Source organism: Arachis hypogaea, chromosome 19, assembly GCF_003086295.3.
Source record: "Arachis hypogaea cultivar Tifrunner chromosome 19, arahy.Tifrunner.gnm2.J5K5, whole genome shotgun sequence".
Taxonomy (NCBI): Eukaryota; Viridiplantae; Streptophyta; class Magnoliopsida; order Fabales; family Fabaceae; genus Arachis; species Arachis hypogaea.
Genome location: NC_092054.1, coordinates 26619693 through 26626917, shown reverse-complemented (window position 1 = coordinate 26626917; position 7225 = coordinate 26619693). Strand labels below are relative to the sequence as shown.

The window sequence follows — 7225 nt, the reverse complement described above, 5'->3', positions numbered from 1 at the left end:
TAGGAAGAATAGTTTAAAAATTTTAATTAATTTTTAAGTAGTTGGATAATTTTGTCTATAGGGCTTATGACGTCAGTTTCGGTTTTTAGTAGTTTTGTGAGCATTTTAAACATCTATAAGTAAAAATCACGATTTTTAATTTTGGTGTTGGATTTTCAATGGTGTTTTTAAATAATGTGTTTTTTTATGTGAAGAGCATAAATTTGAGGGTCAGATTTATAACTTTTAATTTTTTTTACCTTGCAAATGTTTTTTTTTTTTTAAACATACAAATCCAACCCTCAAATTTATATTTTAGTATTAAAAAAATTTTAAATATGCAAATCGGATCCTCCTATTTGTTTTACGATAGAAAAAAATTATTCTAACACAAATTCGATGATCCAATTTGTGAACATAGGAAATCTGACTTTTAAATTTTTCTACCAATTTTATTATTCTTTAAATTTGAGGGTCCGATTTATTAATTATTTAAAATTAAAAAACAAATTATATAAAAAAATACACCAATTAATCATTATTATGAATTACACATAATTTTTTTTCATATCTACAAAATTAGCCTAAAAATCACGCACAACTTTTTCTATAAATTTTAACTTTTGTTAATTTAAAATAAAGCAAAGTTTTAAACTAAAAAAAGTGATATTTGAACAAAATAGTTTTGTTTGGGTTTGTGGAATAAACAAATTAAAGACACATATTAACCGCATTGTATTTTACTAAGTTGTACGAAAAAGAAAAAATAATGTGTAGTTGAGAGGTGACTTTGCATATTTGGACAAAAAATTTAGTGAAAAGAGAAATAATGTAAATGTAGTTAAGAGGTGATTTTCTTTATATATATACTAACAAATATAGGTTTGCATTGTTGAATAAACAAAGTTATTGTTATTCATGTTTTCTTCTCCCATTTAATTTGTAGTAAGATTTATTATTCTTAGTTTTTATTTTTTTTTTATAAATTACCATTTCTATCAACAAATATTTAAGATGCTAATAAATTTTATTGCCAAAAAATAAAACTAATTTTATACTAATAAAAAATGAGTTTCTCTTTACATATTCAAACTAAAAAACATTACAAATTTTAAAATTTTTCTGTAACCTCATTCAAATTCTAATTCTACTCGGTCACCAATTTTAAATTCACCACTGCTACAACTAATTTCTCTCTCTCAAGTAGGATTAGAAGTGAGTCAAGCCAATTTATTATGAACCAGTTCGAACTTGACTTGTTAATAGTTCGATAAGTTGAGCTCGTGAGCTTATGGGCCGAGCTTGAGCCTATAATTGAACTCATAAATTAAATGAGACAAACTTAAAACTTGAATAAGCTTAACTCATTAGCTCGTAAATTGGCTCGATTATATATATATATATATATCTTATATACATTTAGTTTATACTTTTTAATATTATATATATACATATAAATACTAAAATAGTAATATATAATTTTACATATATTAATGTTTTTATTTAGAATTTTATAATTATTTTTTATATGATTTTGATATAAGACATAAATAAAAAATTCATAATTAATAGATACACAACGTACAAAATTAATATTTTTTAATATATATATATATATATAAAAGTTATATATAATTTATTGATATAAAATTATAGATTATGTTCATGTTATTTAAGCTAACTCGTGAACTCGAGTTAATTCATGAGCTTTCGGTGAACCAAACTTTAACTTAAGAAATAGGCTCGATTATTAATAAGTTGAGCCGTAAGCCAAGCTTAATTTTTGTGAACCGAACTTGAGCTTACTCTAGCTCAACTCAACTCGACTCACTTCCAACTTTACTCTTCGGCTCTTCGTATCTCTCTCTCTCTCCACCACCAGGAGAAACATTTCAAAGGCAAAACAACAAGAAGATGCTACATTGTCAAATTTAATATTAGCAACGAAACAAACATTTCAAATATTAGCGTTGTTTCCATACACTCTCCCTCCAATTGCCATTTTTCATATTTCAAATGATAGTCTTTCCCATTCAAACCCAAATACACTTATATCACAAGAATGAATAGTTCCAACTACCAAGTGAATTATCTGTTAATTTTGTCGTGCTGAACTCTAAACTAAACATATTTCTTAATGGATAAAAATGTTGTGGGAAAAGGAAATAATAATTAGACCTGAATGAATCATCGGAACAAATGGATTAGTTGAATGTATTGGTCAATTGAATGTCAAATGAGTTTGTTGAATGTATGGTGGAGCCGGCTGGCGGTGATGGCGACGACAACGACGGTGGTAATAGTTGATTGAGAATTGAGAACACACTACTAAAATTTAGACATTTGCTAACACTTTTTATGTAACATTTTTTAAAATGTTAGCTATACTAATAAAATTACACCTTTAGCAACATTTATTCATAAATGTTAGAAAAGATATTTTTTAAAAAAAACAAAAAAAAAATCAGATAGAAATGTCACCAAATATACCAAGGGGGTGATGATTCTCTTTTTTTTTTTTTCGGTCACATTTCACGGGTCTAAAATAGAGCCACTTTCATCACACTTCGTGCATGTTTGGGCGCCATTATTTTGTTAAAAAAAGATCTTTTTTCAATGAAAAAAGATCTTTTTTTATTTTTTAACGTGTTTGGCAAATTTTTAGTAGTAAAAGTAAAAGCACTAGTAAAATAAAAAAAAGATCTTTTTTGAGAAGCTGTAATTTACATCTTTTTTTAAAAGATCTTTTTTCTTAAAAAAAAGATGTTTTTCATGTAATAAATAAACAAAAAAGTACTTTTATATTGTTATACCCAAACATAATTGATTGATAAAAAGACCTTTTTACATGAGATATCCAAACATAAAATTACTTTTACTTCTCTATAAGATCTTTTAAAAAAAGATAACTCGAAAAAAGATCTTTTCTTAGAAGCTCACCCAAACAAGCCCTTCGTTCACTCTCCACTTCTTACCGATCGAATTTCCGTTCTCTTCTCAATCAAGTTTATCCCAATCATTAACCTCAATCGGATCATATTCTTCTTCTCGGTCAAGGCTTTATGGTCTCAGCGTGAATCATTCTCTAAATTCCAATTCTTCTTCTCGATTTCAATCCGATTTTGGTAAGGATTTTCTCTTTTTTTTAATTCATTCGATTCAATCTGATTTTAATTTTTCATCCCTTGCTGATTTTGATTGAGATCTGAATCTTTCAATCCTTATAGTTCATATTCAATTTTCTGCACTTGTTTCTCTCTGTTTTTTTTCTTTCTTAGAATTTGTTTTTGTGCTTAACCTAATGTGATTGTTGCAACTGTGGCTTGCAAGCCTAAATGTTCTAATCTCAAGCTAGATTGTTCCATCATAAGTATTCTCCTTATTTGACATTTGGTTATTTTTTAGGAAAAGCCTGATCTCGTTCCATCCTTGCTAACACGGTCTTTTGTTTAATTGAGGAAGCAAAAAAAGAGATAGATTCATATTCCAAATCTGGTTTAATTGAGAAAGCAAAAAAAGAGATAGATTCATATGCAGATTTAATCAGTATGCATGTTATACTTTTTTTTACCATACATGTTACACTTATACCTATTGGTCATTCCTATAAATTCATTTGCAATTAAGTTGAATAGAACTTGCTGAGATATATTCCTAAATGATGTGAATTCATTGAATTTCTGTTATATATTAAAATAAGGAAATTCTAATAATAAAAGAGACTAATGATTATGAATAACAAAGAATTTATTTTATGGCATAAAAAGTGCAAATGTGTTTTGGATTATTCTTGCTTTATTTAAAGAGTATGAGTTGAATTTGTGTTATCAAACTCAATTGAGGGATTAGTGAGATTTGAACTTGAGGCATTTCTCTTAGTGGGATTTTGTTGGGGCAGAACCACTTTCTTTTAAAAACACTTCCCTCTTCCATTGTAGGTAATGTTCATTGAGTTTCAGCTTATACAAATTCAGGTCTTGTAAATCATGCTTGCTTGAGACTAATGATATGCACAACAGGTTAAATGGCATTCCATAGTGCAGTTGATGTGCACACTGTTGCTCATTTATTCAATGTAAGAAAGATTTCACTTTGGATTCTCAATCACAACAAAACTATAGACCTAATATATTTGAAATAAACTAATGTTTTTTACATTTATGAAATTACAGGAATGAGTTATTACAGCTCTTAGGGAAAAAACAATCATTCTAGTGACTCATCAAGTGAAGTTTCTCTCAGAAGTTGATAAAATCCTGGTAAAGTATCTCAATTTTGTTGAGATTTCAAGCGTGAGTCATTTAATCTCATATTGGTTAAGTTTGACTTAAGTGAATGATATAAATTTGAAACAAAGCATAGGTTATTCATTTTAATGTTTTGGGTCAAGATGTAGCATTTTTGTTAAACTCTTTAGCTTTCTCTTGACCACTTGATACAATTTTAGTGTTATATTCCATTACATATTAGAGACTAATTCATGTCAAATGTCACAAAACATGTTCTAGGTGATGGAGCGAGGGAAAATTACCCAGTCAGGTAGTTATGATGATATCCTAACAGTTGGGACAGCATTCGAACAACTTATGGGGTGACCACTTGTTAAGCAAGCACTTCTGATTCCGAGACTCTACCAGGAAGTGGTGGTTCAAATGCTAACAACCAATGGCGTGATTTCTTCAAGCTTCTCAAGAAAGGCTCACAGATGCCATTTCAACCATTTCACCCTCTTAAGAAGAATGTTCCTAAGTTAACTAGAAGGAAGAGTAAGAGGGTTAGAGATGATCTCATTCCTTCTTATAGTAACTATTATGGTATCTTGGGATTTCTTATATCATGTTCATATTCTGTATCAATACTTGAGCTTCATAGTTGACTAACTAAATTAGGAAAAACCTTTCACAGTCAACTGGGGCATACAAAGTTGCATCAAGACTGGCACGTGCAACACCACCACCACCACCGAATCGGTGCCCCTGGCCTCCAGAACCTCCGACCGCTCTCTGTTGTGGCCGCTACTCTCTTCGTTTCTTAACTCTATTTCTACAGCTGCGATCACTATGCCAAACACAACAATCAGAACAAGAATCAACGCCGAACAGAGGATTTTGCTCCGAATGTAATTGCAGTGCTTGAGAGGATGCTCTCCATGCTATCCCTGATGACTGCTGCTGCACAACGTAGTTATATGATGTATTTGAAGAAACTATTTGAACAAGGTAATCTTCCACATTTCACTTACTTTACTATATATATTAGTTAGTTTAAAAGATACAGTTATTCCCTATTAGCAAGATTATAACCTTTTCTTTTCAAAAAATAAAAGTATTACATCTAAATATCTAACTACACTATTGCTGTATTTCATGCGTTTTATATATATATATATATGTTTGAATAATTGAATAAGGATAATGTGTGTTGAATAAAATTAATAAGATTATCTAAAACTAAATGCTGTGACTCCTTCACTTGTTGAACTCTTTGCTATATGTGTGTTGAACTCTTTGCTTTTATTTCTTACCGCTATTGAGGTTCCATTCCTTGCTATATGCTTTTAATTCTAATAATTAAGTTTTTTGGTGTAAAATCAACCGATAGTCAATTATTTTTCATGTTTCTCATACCTTTTCATTATGTATTGTTATTCTTATTCATGCCAACTGTGCTTTAAGAATCTACACAATATTTAATCAATTGAAATCAACATGACTAGTAAAGTAAACATAGACATGATTTTAGGAATTGAGCTGGAAATATATGATCCTTATCCCTTTGCTCCTCATTACAGCTTAATAGGCTAATTAGGCACATTTTTTCTTCTATTGCTCAAGAATTTACTTTGACAGTTTATTTCATGATTTTTTTCTTACAAAGCACAATATACCTCTTCAGGAAAATTTGGAGCTTTCTTTGCATCAATACCCTTACCTATTTTTGCAGCTGCACACTGCATTCTATTTGGTCTTGTAGGTGAGTATAAGCTACAACCGTTTAATTCATTTCACCTTCGATTTCATTGGAGCCTATCTATGCTTCAATCGTCTATCTTTTAATGACAATTGCTCTTTGCATGTTTCAGCTTATGTGGGGCTATCATTTCTGCAGTTCACTAACATGAACTCATTGAGGAACATCCAAACATTGTAGTAACTATTATAAGAGAAGTAATTCTTTGTTGTTAAGTGCTTTTTCAGGTGTTACTTGCATCAAATGTGAGAACCCGATGGACAAAGAACTAAAGATAATGGTGAATGATTCCAGTAGTGAAGTTACTCATCGTCATTAGGATGGAGCATTTGTTAAAGGAGAAGCCATGTACTTGATTTTTGATGATTTGAAAGTGCTTCAAAGCTCTCCTAGAATCTTTATGAAGGAACTTGTCCAGCTTGGCTACAAAGATTTCAACAATTTGACAGAAATTTATCAAAATATTGGTCTGAAGGAGGTAACTTTGTTTTCTTTTTTTTTATAACTACCTGACTTTATTGGCTCTTGCAGTTTATGATTGTTTCTCAAATTATTTTTAGGCATTGCTTAACAAGTGGTCACATTGATCCTATCTATGTCTGAGATTGTCGCATAAAGTCAGTGACTCAACATCTTCTATGTCACATAAAGCTCTGCACATGAAAATGGGTCTGCATAGAGGGAAGCAAGTTCTGTTCTTGTCGAATCTTCAAGTTTTCATTAATTTTTTTTTATCGTTTTATTTTGTGAATTGTATGTTGATATTGAATGAGGAGTGAACCAAGACGTGTTTGATAAATACATTTTTCTAGGATTAGTATAAGAACTAAGTCTTTTATGTACTATGTATCACTTTTTCTTTTCTTTTTTATATGGAATGTTCATTGAGTTTAAGTGCTATAAGTATTTTTTTTCTTTTCTCATTTTATTTGCATCACGAAGCAAACTTGTACAATGGTTATTGATCAATGAAAGAGGTTATAAAAATTTTATTTTGTGAATTTAATGAAATATTTCATGTTGTAGTAATTAATTTTAGTATATATTGTGTATAATATAAAATAAAAAATAGTATAATATAACTAAAAAATGTTACTAAAGATCTTTTGTAATATTTTTTAAGTGTTACAAAAAAATATTTATGGTAATATTTTTTTAAGTGTTACAAAAAATATCTATGGTAATATTTTTTTAAATGTTACATAAAATATCTATTGTAACATTTTTTAAGTGTTACAAAAAATATCTATAGTAATATTTTTTTAAGTGTTACAAA

The 7225-nt window shown here is 29.2% G+C and overlaps 1 long non-coding RNA gene across 5 annotated transcripts; it reads left to right on the top strand.

Annotated features, from left to right (window-relative positions):
• The first annotated feature begins 2788 nt into the window (after window positions 1–2788).
• LOC112776966 (uncharacterized) lies at window positions 2789–6843 on the top strand. Of its 5 annotated transcripts, none has more exons than XR_003190235.3 (8): window positions 2789–3104; window positions 3999–4054; window positions 4152–4238; window positions 4488–4745; window positions 4885–5198; window positions 5875–5952; window positions 6062–6427; window positions 6510–6843. It is a non-coding gene; the product is annotated as an uncharacterized lncRNA (long non-coding RNA). The 5 variants fall into 5 exon arrangements; XR_003190233.2 differs by having other exon boundaries at window positions 2833–3104; window positions 4488–4793; XR_003190236.3 differs by having other exon boundaries at window positions 2870–3104; window positions 3918–4054; window positions 4488–4793.
• Window positions 6844–7225: the final 382 nt, after the last annotated feature.